We start from the raw sequence: 15,694 nt of genomic DNA on the forward strand, positions 1-15,694 counted from the left end.
CTTTTTGTAGTTTGTTGGCTATAGTTCCAGTTTTCATCTCTCTATTCAGTATTTTAAAGAAGAAATCTTATTTAGCAACATCCTTCTAACTTAAAGGATTCACTGGACGCAAGAAATATATACATTTTGGATTTAAGATAAAACAAACTTTTTCCCCCTCAAACATAAGTACATTAGCTTATCATGGGATCATTTATCTGTTGACATTTAAGGTTGCATTACAACAAGTCTTTTATCAAAGACATAGGAGAAATCCTGCAAGTGCTGAAATCTGACTCCACTCTATTTTTTGTTGACATTTTTTGAAGAATCAAGTTGTGTGTTGTGTGTCTTTTCAAGAAGGTTTGTGTTGTTTCCTTTTAGTGGTTTTTTTGTGCTGTGCACCACATGTGAGGAGGTAAACAGGTTTCTCAATTAGATTGATTGGTTTGACGCAGCACTAGCTGAAAAGGTAACAAATTTTGGCTTCTGAGTTTCTACCAAAAATCTCAAAAAATCTCCTAAAAAATACTTGGGAATTTCTGAATTTCAAAACTTTAAATGTAAAGACAGAATTTTTAAAGATTTTTTTAAATAAAATTTCTGAGATTAATCTCAACATTTGGGCAGAAATTTACTCCTCTTTTTTTCCTACTCTATTTTTCTATCTACAACAGCCCTAATATGCCATCATACAAAAACCCCTAAAACTCAGCAGTTTTTTTTCTGTAGTGTTAACAGTAAGAAATTATAAAGCTGTTGTAAGCTTTAATAAGAATACAAAATTCAGCTAGTGTCTTGACTACAAAAGGTGACATCTCTGTGTGTGTGTGTGTGCAGGGTTTCATTTCTTATCTTGAAGGCCTTTCTACCTTTTATTCTGTTGTCACTTCCCTCGACAGAATTTCACATCACGAGGGGAAAAGCAACAGCAGCAAGCCCTCGTCCCCCTGTCTAATCCACTGGGCTGCTACTGCGAACGTACAGAAGGGTGGAGAAGATAACTTCTCTCGGGGGAGGCTGCCAGCCTCAACTTTTGATCAGCACCTCCCTTCATCTTTGTTGCCTCTCGAATGTCTGAATAGAAAATGCAGGCGAAGTTTGGCCCAGAAGCTAAACAGTTTTTAATCTTTCTCTTGCCAAGAATGTAACTTTGGGTAAACTCTGTGGATAATGGATTTTCTGCCTCCACAATAAAGCGAATTTACTCAGTTGATGACAACTGTATCACAGAACTGCAATGCAGGCTGTGGTCTTCAGAGTTAGATTGCGTACCTGGAATCCACGCGACAACCTGGCAGCTCGATATTACTGGAGGAGAATCAATCTATTAAATTATTCAGAGGTGAATGAAAAACAGAAAAGATGTTTTGTGTTTCCAATCTTTGACATTCCTTTTTCTATGATGCCTAAAGTTCAGCCTTCACCTGTTCACATGTTAGGTTCAAAATGATTCTCCTATTATATTTCTGCACGACAGATTAGATTGGAATATTTAACTTGGAAACTAAATATTTAGATCAGAACTAAATGTATAGGTACATTTAGTAAACGGCAGAGAATTGATCAAAACATGGTGAATTGTGACAATTTCAGACTTTTAGAACCACACAAAATTCTAACCATCAAGATTCTGATTATCAGCAGATTTTGAAGCAGAAATGTCTGACATTTCTGTTAAAGATTTATTAAACAGAATTGTATTGAGCTACAGTGCAACATGTTTACTCAAATTTGAATAAATGTTGGACATATTTATGTTTGTATTTTTTTGCTTTTGTAAGTTTAGTGATGTTAAATAATGATTTTGAATGGCTTCCACACTATCCAGAGAATTGTGTAAGTCAGATAAAAATTAAATCTTTTTTTATTGTTCATTTAATTTGTAATAGCTGCATGAGCACAAGCTGATTTCAAGGCTGACACAAAAGACACAGAGATGTCATGGAAGCAGTTAATGGTATTCACTCCATGCATTGGTGGATTTAACATGTAGATAATTCAGTCTTGTTTAATGGTGCAAAAACGCCTCTCCTCCATGATTATCATGTCACCAAAGCCTGGAGTCAGGTTCAGTCTTTATTTTGGGTTGTTTTGATGGAGCTCAAACCTGTCATTTATCAATGCTCTCCATGGATTTTTGCTGCAGGCTATTTAGAATAAAGGTCAGCTCATTATGAATCTGGATGGGGGTTGATTCAGATATCAATTATTTGGAGGAAGCATACCCCAGAAAACACCTTCAAAATAAATTGAGTGAAATACTGCATTAAAATGCAATTTCCTCTCTTGGATTTGAAAAAGAATCCCTTCATGAGATTTTTCTCTTCTCTAGAAATCACTGCTGCCTTTGTAGTATCCCTCTCCTTTCATTGACCTTAGCTGTCAGGATGTCTAATTACTCATTTTAGGTTGAAGTATTTGAGATATTACATTCACTTTTAGTCATGAAATAAAATGCTCAGCTATAATTTGGCCCCTCCAGTCCTGGAGATGAACTCGGCTGATGTGAAAAGCTCTGCAGGGCAGCAGCCAACTGCTGTGGATAAAAGTAGAGACGGGGAAGATCAGGGCGTCGCCGGAGGGTACGGGAGTCATCGTGAAAGAGTTTGCACAAACTAAAATCCCTAAATGATGTCCATATAGATGTGCTGAAACAATTAATAACATAATTATTAGCAGTTTAGAGTACATAAAAAACAGAGCAGGTGTTCTTTCAGAGATAAACACATTTTCATCAATCAGAGGTGACTAGTCCTCTTATGAATATAGTGCAAATGTTAGCATAACAAATGGAACTTTATATAGCTTGGAATATATTAGCCAACAATTATTGCACTCAAAATATTGCGTATTGCCATGACTGTATATTTGCAACACATTATTCAGCCAGGAACCATGTAACTACTTGTGCGTATGTCTTATTCCATTCAAGTATTCAGTGTTCCAGCCTGTAAAATACAGTGTTTACAGGGGCGCAACTACATATTTTTGAGGTGGATGCAAACATCTCATCGGAGACCCCCAGGACATAAACGTGTACAAGTGAGCCAAAGAGCCTGTTAGCCTGTGTCTAGAACCTCCTATGAGCTGCAGATCTAAGGTATTTTGTTTGCATGTTTTCTATCATTCTTATAGCTTGATAGGAAGCCTGATCCAAACTGGCAACACACATTAATAAAATGGTGAAATAATATTGACCACAAAACACTATTTATAAAAGATATCAACATTTTTGATATCTTCTTCATAAAGGTTCTTCATAAAGTGTGCCGCAGGTCTGAGGTTTTGCTCTAAGCGGTCCATGTTTCTTTTTAGCTTGTCGGGAGTAAATCGCTCTTCCTCCTCTTTAGGATCTTCTGACTGGGGCCTGAAGATTTTTTTGAACAAGGCTCTTGTTAGTTGAAAAAATCTCATTTTTGCTGCTGTTGACTATGGTTTCTTTCAAAGTTGTGTGGGCTCAATGTTGGAGCAAGACATTCAAGCTTTAGAACTCCTCTGATCTGTTGTGACGTACATGATGTTATCTATGCCTGGATTGTATATCTTGTTATTCATCATTAAGTCATTACTTCGCTCACTTCAACCTGGGTCCTACCTCACTACCTCATGACTGCAATTTAAGACACCAGCAACAAGCATTACATTTTGTGAAGTAAAATCATCAAGTAAATGCACATTAAATATATTATTTAATGTCCCAGTTACAAATCAAAAGCAACTCTAAAGATGGGTTTAAGTCAGCTGTGTGAAGCTGACACCCCACCCACGTCAAAAAATTCAGCAAATAGTCTGAATGGTTAGTGCTCCGTTTGTGCAGGTTTGTGCCGTTGAAATTTTCGTTTGTGGAGTTTTGGTTTCTGAGATATAAAAAATTATATTTTAGGTCATCTAGAGTTCACCATCCCCCCATATTGCTCCAAAACAAACCAAAGTGGGCTAGTTCATTAGTGCTCCGTTTGTGCAGGTTTATGCCGTTGAAATTTTCTTTGTGCAGTTTTGGTTTCTGAGATATTAAAAATAATTTTTTAGGTCATCTAGAGTTCACCGTCACCCCATTATGTTCCAAAACAAACCAAAGTGGGCTAGTTCGTTAGTGCTCCGTTTGTGCAGGTTTATGCCATTGAAATTTTTGTTTGTGCAGCTTTTGTCTTTGAGATATTAAAAATTATTTTTTAGGTCATCTAGTGTTCACTGTCACCCCATATTGCTCCAAAACAAACCAAAGTGGGCTAGTTCGTTAGTGCTCGATTTGTGCAGGTTTGTGCAGTTAAACCTGTCGTTTGTGCAGCTTATTAAAAGATATTAAAAGTTATAATTTTGGCCGATGACGTCACCGTCACCCCATCATGTTCCAAAACAAACCAAAGTGGGCTACTTCTTTTAATTCTTCAGATTTTCAGCTGTTGTACAATGTGTACCTTTTGTTTTGAACTTCAATAAAGACTTAGAACAACATTTCAAGTAATGTTTCAAGATAGCAATGTTTTCTCACGAACGTAGCGTTCTCTCCACAATAATTGAATCCTGCTAATAAAGGACATGCAGCCTTGACTCTAACGTAATGTGTATAACCTGTTCAACTGTGCTTTGATTTCGGAGGTGGTCTGAACAATTATATTCACATTGTTGACGTACTGTCTGCTGATTATGTAGCAAACGTGTAAAAAATATACATTAGCCTATAACGGTTCAAAAAATAGAAAAAAAAAATCCACAGCCAATTTGCTAGTTGCTTGAGCAAAGTTTTTGCAGCGTAAAACGGAAATGTGTCATTGGTTCAAAGTTCATCCAAGTAATGTACTTAATATTTAGTAAATATATTTTCAATTCAACGACTTTCATTTCATCCAATTTCTTACATTAAATGTGTATGGGCTTCAAGGATTTTGAAAAGCTCCACGTTTTGCGAACTTTGACATAGTTCTCACACAACTGGGATTGGCTGCACCCACACTGTAGTGAGCCCCCTCCACCAACGCCCCCGATCTTGTTTTGGCGGCAGAGCAAGTGTAATTTCAACCTCTTGTTAATATTCTAGCGGTCTCAAATCGTTTTGAATAAGTAAGTAAGATCAGGGCGTCCGGTGACGCCCTGATCTTCCCCGTCTCTGCTTTTATCCACAGCAGTTGGCTGCTGTGGATAAAAGCTTTGGTTTGTTTTGGAGCAATATGGGGGGATGGTGAACTCTAGATGACCTAAAAAATTATTTTTAATATCTCAGAAACCAAAACTGCACAAACGAACATTTTAACGGCACAAACCTGCCCAAACGGAGCACTAACCATTCAGACTATTTGCTGAATTTTTTGACGTGGGTGGGGTGTCAGCTTCACACAGCTCCAAGAGCTATCTGTATGGGAGGGGAGAGCGGCTGGCAGGAGGGGAGGGGCGCCTAATCAGTGCTGTTCCTCTGTTATTGATCATTTCATACACTAACAGCTGTTAAGTACATAAAATGCTGACAAAAAAAAAACTCCCCACATCGTGTTTGCGCCTCCTTTTGTGCAGCGCGCCTATGCGTTGCATACACTTTTGCGCCACTGAGTGCTTGTATAGTGCGTTACCTTTAACCTCCCCTAAATATAGTGTTGGTATATCATGTTAGCATTAGCTTCTGCTAAATACCATGTCAGCTGAATTTTTTTGTTGAATTTCCCTTGTTGGGATCAATAAAGTATTCTTCAGCTTATCACTTAGCATTACCTCTGGTAAATACCGTGTTGACATAGCGCTTAAGTATTAGCATAATTAATGTTTATCATTAGTGCTTCAGTGTTAGCCCAGGTAACTTTTTAGCTTGGGGTGCTCATTGCTGTTCTATAAACTATAGCTATGAGCAGTTATATTATATATCAGCCAAAAGCAGGAAGAGGTCAGTCTAAAGACGTAGAGGGATTTATCATGACAAATCCAGTAGGAAGTTTGTTTTATTTATCCACTGACCTACTTTTGTGTTGTTGCTCTATGTTCAGTATGATTAGTAAAATATTGGAACCCTGCTCAAGTATGCCTGCTCTATTATTGGAAGAAATCCTCATGATCATTCGTTGATTATTTAGAACAAACTCTCATAGAGAGCTGGAGCTTGTTTTAAATCAATAATTCCTTGATATTGACGAAAAAGGACAATGGTGGATTATTTTATTTATGGGAAAATGTCTTGTTACAAGTTAAATAATCTGTGAGTGAATGCTGGTACCTATTCATCAATATTACGGAATTACTGACTTAAAACAAGCTCCTGTATTTTGCTGAAAAAATAATTGTAACTCAGTTTTGTGATGTCAAGTTTACTAAGATCTTTGCACTAGAAATTAGACCAAAAATACTTAGTAAGATTTTGTATTTTTGCAGAGTATTTTCTGTTTTCCAAGATGAAGATTGCTCTTACTGTCTATCCACTGCAGACAAGATACTCACCACTCATAGCTACTTTAGACTACACTGACTTTTAGCTCAGTTGGTATTATTCAAATATTTTATTCATTTTCCTTTTTCCCTCATCTTGTTCTATTGACGTCTTTACCTCTTGACAGCAACACTTCCTGTCCTTGACACAGCACAGCCTAATTCTAGTAGCAGTTAGCTCTTCGGCTGGTGTGAAAGACAGATAGTTTTACAAACAGCAGGAGAGGAGTGTGTCACATTGAGTATAAATTTTAGGTATTCATTCTACTGATATTTTCAATCAGTGTGCCAGAGAGGCCTTTGCTGATTTAGTAAAACACTCCCAACCCAAGCTGTGTGCATGAAAACTACTAATTACACTGATAATGTGGCTAATTCACTGGTCCAGCTAGTAATGACTGTATTTACCAATCCAAGATTTTTTTTCTCCAGCTCTTCCACATACAGTCCTTTTTAGTCACCCACTAAATTCCCAGATCAGAAAGCATCCAAACAGAATTCATGTCGTTAAAGAGGAAGGTGTGAATCGGAGTGTGTTACTCTTCACTGGCCATCATGATTAAAATAAGCTTGACCTCTGCTCCTGTCACCTCCACTAATCTGTAAAGCTACCATCAGGTTGATGGATGGAGTGTTCTTAAAATCACAATGGATTTATGTGTGAAGTCCTGTGTGATTCATATGCTTGTGTGGACTTTATTTTGTTTTGTGGAGGAAGTTACAAAAGAAATGAAGTACGGGGACCGAAGCATGCCAAATTTCTGTGTTTTTCCGTGGAAATGCATTGGATTTATTTTAAGAGCAACTTTAAAAAGTTGACACTGCCAACAGGAACTTCACAAGTTACACAGTATGAATACAGTGTAGCAACCTGTACGCAAGTCACTGCACTAAATGTGAGCAAACCTAAGTTTGTTTGTTCTTGTAATTTTATACATCAACACCAAAAATATCTCCACCAACAGATAGCATTTCTTTGCATTAGTGCAGTTTGTCTACTCTGAAATAAAATATTTTGCATGTATATTTTGCTTCAGATAATAATGATCTACTAATGTGTGCTTAATTAAATTACATGCAGGCTAAGTTTTATTGGCATTCTAATTTGAACAGTTTCCATCAAGACATAAATACCATGAGCTGAAAACTGGTAATCATGTTGAGGGCAAAGAGGAAGAAGAATAAAAAGTGACTGGGAATCATTCTGTTTTTTTGTTTTTTTTCTCCAGATGATTTCATAATGTTTTTGTAAATATTTTTCTAATCGAATGTCCTCTAACCTACACTTAAATTAGAGACATTACATTGACTTTAATACATGAAACATGTTTATGCACTTAACCAATTTTTTTCTTCAAAAGAAAATGGGTGTGTTTCTGGTACACCTGTAAATCTGACGAACAAGTAATGTGTGCAAACAGCAGCAACGGGCGACAAAGCCGCTTCTTTTGGCCCATTAGGGATTCATTTTTGCCTTAAAAACTGTTCTAATTGGACGCTGAAAGACTTGTGCTAGAAGGAGTTAGCCTATCAGTGAACCTCTTCAAGCCTAAAGTAGCACCTCAATGCTAAACACACAGCAGACAACATTAATGTCAGTGTCCACATTTCTAAAGACGTTCCATGAATGATCAGGAGTTCCTGAAACACTTGGCACCAGTCTGATGGTTGAATAAACTATTTAACAAGACTTAAAACAATAGACATCTTTGTTGTTGAACTCGTATGTCTCTTTATCCAGTAAATCGGCATCAGAAAGGTTTTTGAATTGAAAATGGTGCTTATTTTGTTAATATATTGTTTTTGATTAAAATAATTTTAATTGCATTCCACCACTAGTTTAGAATCATAAATTCTTTGCAAATTTATGACTGTATTTTTTTGAGTGTGTTTTTAATACATTTACAAGTTGTTACATAGTTAGCAGTATATTTATGTTTACAGGATAGATTTTATTTTTATGTCTAAAATTAAATTGGCTAAAGGGGCAGTATTATGTTTTTTTCTCTGCACATAATGCCACTTTATATCACAATCAAGTAACTATATTACCTTCAGTTGCTATTAAAATAATGTTTATACCAAACATAACTTTAAAGTCAATCTGACGCCTTGAAATTTGGCCTCTGTCTCTTTAAGAAGCTCTGTTTCTTTCTGACACTCTGCACATCATCACAACATTTCTCCATTAAGCCGTTTTCAAGCGTTCTGAGTGTTGGATAAAAACATTTTGTATAATAGTCTGTGCAGATGTGCATTTTCTGAATTTGCTGCAAATCTAATTTATTCTGCCTCGTGTCTGAGGAGCAAAAGTAGTAAAACCCAAAGTTAGCTCCATGAAGATGCAATGTGTTGCAAAAGGTTAACAACTCAGCCCTGCAAACCCTTTGGAAGAACATTTAAAGTTGCAGATTTCAAAAGGAATGCAAGGCACAATCCAACCTTCTGCCTCACACAAGAAAGATCCCATCAGTTCCACACTTTGAGGTTTATAGATAGTGAAATAGAAGACAGAGCCCCGTATCAGCTTGGCGCTCGCTATCAACCCTTATCCTGACATTAGGTCTTTGTAATAGGATTGTAGAAAGAAAAGCTGGTTTTCAGCTTATTCACAGAAGAATGTTTTATGGATCTTATTTATCCTTCTGGGATAGTTGGAGGGTGAAAATTCAGCTCCGCTTGGTATGTAATGGGATTTTCTGAAAGGATTTATTTACAACCTGTAATGCAAAAAAGTTTTTTTTGATGTGTAAAAGCTGCTGTGCTGTTTTTACTTTGTAGACGGCAGAGGGTTTTCTTTGTCTTGATAAAACGGGCAGAGCCTGCTTTACCTTTTTACCATTTTCTACAGACTTACTGATATATAAAACTTCTTCTGTACAAAAGTAGAACATGAAACGTGTGAATATAAATGTTGAAAATAACACATAGGTGCTGTTTGTAAAGGTATAAAGTCAAAAATTAAAAATGTCAGTCTCAAACAAAAATATTTAGTTAGCAAGCTAAATATTCAATTTAGGGCTAAATATTTTTGCTTCAAATGAAAAATTTAGCTTATAAACTTAATATTTAGGTCCAAAAGCTGAAAACAGGCTCTGTGGTTTGAAAAATTTAAAGGAATACAAAACATATCTAGTTTTCAGCTAAATATTTTGTTCACAAACTGAAAATGTAGCTTCAAGCTAAATATTTTCTTGCTAGCTAATTTAGTTTGGAGACAAATATTTAGATTGTAACCTAAATGTCTAGTTTGCAAACTACATATTTAGTTAGGCTTAAAGATAAAAAAAAAACAGGCTCTGGTTTGAAAAATGTTAAGTGAATAAAAAGATCCTCTGAACTGCAGATTTTAAAGTTGTATTTGTAAAAATGCAATTTTATTTTTATTTTTAACACCCCTTTGACTTTAAAGTCTGTTCTTCCTGAAAGCAAAATTCATAGCAATATCTTATGAATTACTTATAATACTTTTGTTTAATATGTTTATTTTCATCACTAAGTGTTTTTTCTGCTTGTATTGAAAACAGTACACACGAGTGAGTCCCTAAATAAATTTGTGGGGGGTTTTTAGCATAAAGAGAAACAATTTTTATCTGGAATTATGAATTGAACATTGGTTGAATTAAACTATTGTCTTCTGTTGATGGTTTAAAGTTACTAAAAGTTTTCTAATGTGCTGATATAACTCTGATGTGATCAGCAGCATTTGGTAAATTAAACATCTTGTCTTCACAGTTCAACTGACTGTGAGTCTCTCCAAAGACGTTGAGATGTTCACTGCTTCACCATGTTTGAATCCACATTAACATGCGAGTGTGTGCAGCCATCGGCTCTAGAACTAAAGCGTTGTCTGGTTGGGAGACGTTTTTCTCGTGTTTCAGTAAATTACGGCTTGTGCCGTTAACGGATTACCTTGCGGAGGAGGCTCTGGTCAGAACCCTCGACTCTCTTTCATCAAACCACAAATCGGTTTGGTGCTAAAAGGCGAAGCAAATCTTTTCCGGAACCTGTCACCCCTCATGAGAGATTTCTGCTTCGATGTGAGGCACAAAATGGCACGGTGAAACAAAGCATGCAATCTAATTGTTCATTCAAGCACCGCAGAGTGCTGACAAATTAACACTTGGGCAATTTGTTCGTTTAACTGGTGTACAGTAACACAACATGTTTGTTGAAGTTCTTTGTGCTTTGGATTCAAGCAGTTTATGTAGGATTGACTTTTGTACCGTAAAAAAAATCCAAACCAAATATTTGCCATTTATTGGGATACAGATAAATTCTTGTAAATCCTACCAAGCGCCTAAAGGAGGAGTTGTGCTGTGAATGAATTTTATGGGTTTGATATTCTGAGGGTCAGATGAGGGTAACTCTTGTCATTTTTGTCTCGATCAGAAGAAATTAACGTCCTCTAGACGACGATGGGGTCATGACCCCCGTTATTTGGCAGGGATTCGGATTAGAGTGTCTGGTTCTTCATAGAAAAAAGGTCAAATAGAAGTGACGCTCGGACGAGACCCAGACACTTCTCAAGTGAAATGTTGCTGGTTGAAATCTAATGAGGCCTGAAGCTGGACTGGAAGATGAATAGATACTGGGATAAATAAAGTTGTTTTTTTTTTTTTATTAATTAGAAATATACCCATCTGTCAACTCATCCGTCTGTTTGTCCATCCATCTACTGAACCAACCTTTCATCCATCTGTTGAGTATTCAGTCCATTGATCTATCCATCCATTGACTCATTGACCCAACCATCCATCCAGACAGACATAGAGCCATCTATTTATGGATGTATAGATGTTTTCCTAGGTTTAGTGAGAACATTCATAAGGGGGCATTAACACCTTCAGTCCGCTTTAATCAAACTCCAGTCCATTTGCCTAGAAAGTCCAGTTTATTTGGAGAGGTGTGAATGCGTAATCAAACTCTGAAAAATGCTAATATGCCTACAAACGTATGCTCGGCAGGGCATTCTGGGTAAATACAACCAAAACAATGGGGCCACTCTAGTGATAGAGGAAATCACTCCACAAAGACAAAAAAGAAATCCTGCAACCTCTAAAATCTGACGAGACACCATTTTTGTTTACATTGTGTGGAGAAGGAAGTTACCCTCATGTCTTATTCAGAAGCTTTCTTGTCTTTTCCTTCAGTGGCTCTTGGAAGAGCGCCACCACAGGCAAGGAGGGGAAACATGGTTTTCAATTAGTTTGGTTGGTTTGACTCAGTGAAGTGTGAAAGGGAACCGCAGCAGCTGAAAGTGTAACAAATGCTGCGGCTTTGATCGCCAATCAAACCGAGTCTACTTGGACTGTCAGCTGTGAAAACGGCTAAGAGTTACTTTCACTGATGAACCAAAAGATTTGATGTGATGACTTGCTTTCACAAAATTCATTTTTCTTAGAACAGCTTCTGCAGTTTGATTTCTAAATGGTCTAATTGCTCATCTGTCCTACCTGAAAATAAAGACTGGTAGTAATTTTCCCAGATTGCTCTCATCATGTCTGTCCTCTTCTCACACCAGGGAAAACCTACATTTCCCTCTGCCACCATCAAGCCAATAATTAGATTGTAATGTGTTTGTCCCTGTACAGAGAAAGTCCTTGTTATCCAACAGAAACATGGACAGGGAGGTGACCGGTCGGTCAGCAGCAGTCAGTGCCGGTTTGGCCTGAAGGGGAGTAATAGAGCCAGTGCGGTGCGACTCGTAGCTCTGACAGGAGCCATCAGTCAGAAACGCTGCTCTTCCTGTCGGCTGTGTCTCTGTCATCGGCTCTATTAACACTACACACACACACACACACACACACACCCCTACAGACAGCAGATCATAAAGGCCCTCTGACACCAACAACATGCTGCTCGTCACATCAGCTGTCACAACGCTTTACAGGCTGCATGGAACCAAGAGGCTTGTTTAAATGTCTTTAGATTTAGCTCACTGCTACAGGACTGGCTTCCCCAAGAAAAGCTGAAAGTCTTTCAGTCGTTAACGAGGATTTAATTGGTGGATCTGGAGCCTTTAGATGGAGACTGAACTCTGAATAAAGATGTTTGTCTTCTCATAAAGAGCAGTCATTCCTTTGAATTTTTCTTTCTAATTTTCTTCCTTTCACTCTGTTCCTTTCACTGTCTATTTCTTTCTTTTCTTTTCCTCATTTCTGAATGTTTCTGGCTTTTTTTTCTTTTCCCAGTCGCCCATTTATTTCCTGGACTTGCTGTCTTGCTTTCCTCCCTTTCTTATTTATATCCTTCCTTTGTCCCCCTTTATTTTTCCTTTTTATTTCTTTCTTTCCTTCCTCTATTCTTTCCTTTTTCATTTTCTTCCACCCTTCCTTCCTTGCTTCCTTTCTTCCTCATGTCCTCACTTCCTTTCATATGTCATTTGTTCATCATTATTCCTTAAATTCATCTTCCTATCTTTTCTTTCCTTATTTATTTCCTTAATTTCTCCCTTTCTTATTTCTTTCCAGTTCTTTCTGTCGTCCTTCTTTCCTTCCTTCAGTTCTTCATGCCTATTTATTTCCATCTGTCCTTTCTTCCTGTTTTCCCTCGTTTTTTATTTCCTTCCTTCCTCTTGTTGGTTGTATATTTCCCTAAAACATCCATCCATAGCGTTTCAAGGTAGAAACAGCTCAGTAGTTTTTTTTTCTCCTCTCTCATCGTTCAGATAAGTTTCTCTCTCCATCTCTGTTCATCTGTTGGCCGGTGACTCCTGCATGTTTTTGCTACGAGGCAGAGCTTCGCCATGAGATTTGCTCAGGTTAATGTGCCTTGAGGTTTGCCCACATGAACGCTCGCTCGGTGTGTTTGTGGGTTAATGGATCCTGATGGAAGAAATGGAGTGAACCATTTCAAATCAAACGTCCCTTTTACTTTATAGCTTAATAAACAGCAACAGACGACACTTAGATTTACGCTGAAAGCTCGTAAAAAACACGGCATCACTTTTACGACGTTATTACAAAATGCAATAAATTAAATGTTCCAATGGGGGTCAAACTCTGCCTTTTTGTTTGCAGCTGACGTTTAACTTTTCACTGACCTTTCAGCAGACTTTTCTGTTCGAAAATAAAAATGGCGCTTCAAGTGGAGTCTTCCCCCAGAGCACAAATCATTTCACACAGCAGGGGAAGAATAGCTATATTTTGTTGGGGAAATGATTATGTTGTAAACATTTTAACTCCTCTCACTGGAAAGTTCCTATTATTTCCTCGCGGTTACGGCCATTGTTCTGTCTTCATTCTGAATTATTGTGTTTTTCTCTGATGTGAAAACGAAGAAATCGACATGCCGGGAAACGCAAACTTCAAGTCAGTTTCCTTTTGAATGACTCATAACCTTGAAATAAAAGACCCGGCTGGAAGTAATTATTACGTTGATTTGTTCCTTCCTTTAGCGGCAGTTATGTTATGATTCACTCTTTTCACTTAAATTGGTTAATTATTGCTTTCAATGCAGTTAAGTAGCTACTTGAACTGAATTAGAATCGGTTTCCACCTTTTCCTGAGTCGCGTAAATGAGGCTGCACTGCAAGCAGGAAGGGCAGCTTCACTTTATTATCATCCTGTGGAGTTTGCAGGAGCGTTTTCCTGATGTTCTCACTCTCTGTGTAAAACACAGTTATGAGCAAAACATTCATAGCCTGCCTAATAGACTCCTGCTGCTGCTCTGAATAAACAGACAAACATGGCCTGGGAATTAGGCTGCAGTGTTTAAAGCGGAGGACATATGTCTTCTAAATATTTCAGGTTTTTTTATCCAGTTTTATTTAAAAGTTATGCATATCAGTGATGATTAGCAACAGACGGTGTGATAAAGTTTTCACCCCTTCCTGTTTTCCCACCTTTTTTGATGTTTGTCACATTTCAGTGTTTCAGAACCTCAAAGCAATTTGGATATTAGTGAAACACAACAATGCAGTTATTAGATGAATGTGTTATTATTATTATTATTATTATTATTATTACTATTATTATTATTATTTATCAAGAGATTCTGTTCGAACCTTTCTTCAGATACTGGTGCTGGAAATCCTTGAAAATGCTCTAAAAAAAACACTAAATAATTAAGAAATCTATCTATCTATCTATCCATCTATCCATCCATCCATCCATCTATCTAATTCAACAGAACTTTCTTGCAGAATCCCAAGCTATTTCTAATATGTGTGCAGAGTTCATATTCTCCATAAATTTCTTCAGCAGCACTAAGTATAAAACTGATGGGAAGACTCCATTAAATGCTTTATTCTGTCTGGAAACGAAACAAGTAAATCTTTGTGTTTTTGTGGTTCTGTTTGCGCCCGTGTTGAGCTCAGCTTTTTCCAGGAGCAACATCGATTCACTGAGTTTTAGTGGACTCAGGAGCACTTTAATCACAGATTAATCTTAAATCTTTTGGAGTTGGATGCTTTGGAAGCTAACCACCTATTGACACAAAGTAAAACTGATGGAGATCTACTTATTTTGACATTTCTGCAGCTTGGTTTAGGAGGACTTTGATTCCACTAAGTGGATTCATTTGCACAAATGAGCAACATGTATATTTTTCAAGTAAAGTTTCAGTAATGACGCTAACCTCACTCTGCTTTATGTAAAACAAAGCCTGAGTCTCGATTCATCCCACATTACACGACTCAGACTTTAAGGAGGTAAAACATGTGGGAGGTGTTGGTATCAGCAAGCACCATCACAGAGTCATACAAACTGAAGTTGTTTACAGCTCATATATATTTATAACAAAGTGTGAATGAAACAAACAGAGGGTTTCCGCCCAGTCGTTATTAACTGCACATCTTTTTATGGCTGCTGTTAAAATGTCGGAAACAAGAAACGTGCGTCACAAACAAGATGCAGATCTACACAATTTTACCATTACAACCTTTCCATTAAAAAGAAAGGCATTTAAAATCGCACATGAGTAAGTTTGTTCATGCCATAAATGTTTAAAAAACTTCCATCCCTCTACCACTTCCTGTCTTCTTCATATTTTCCACCAGTAGTAACATCCCGTTGTTGACTATGTGACTTGTGTGATGCAAAAAAAAGTGTTTCATTGCAGTTTTGAAAAATAAATTACTTTCATTACAGCCGAAACACCATCTCATCCTAGTGGAAAAATTTTTTATGAAGAAATGTTTTTTTTTTTTTCTAAATTGCTGTGTTTACATTAAACAAATTTATTTTCGGAATTCCAATTTGCACAATTTTATGCTCAATGGAAACACAGCTGCTGGTGCTGGAGGAAGTCCAAATCCAGCTGCCTGTAGCAGCTGATGGGCCCAAACTGCACACGTTATTTA

At 37.2% G+C, this 15,694-nt stretch overlaps 1 protein-coding gene across 1 annotated transcript in view; it reads left to right on the plus strand.

The window, feature by feature from the left end:
* Positions 1-15,694, plus strand: part of doc2b (double C2-like domains, beta) — a 111,982-nt gene that overhangs the window by 47,938 nt on the left and 48,350 nt on the right. The window lies entirely within an intron of this gene.

This window comes from Gambusia affinis, linkage group LG15, assembly GCF_019740435.1.
Source record: "Gambusia affinis linkage group LG15, SWU_Gaff_1.0, whole genome shotgun sequence".
NCBI lineage: Eukaryota > Metazoa > Chordata > Actinopteri > Cyprinodontiformes > Poeciliidae > Gambusia > Gambusia affinis.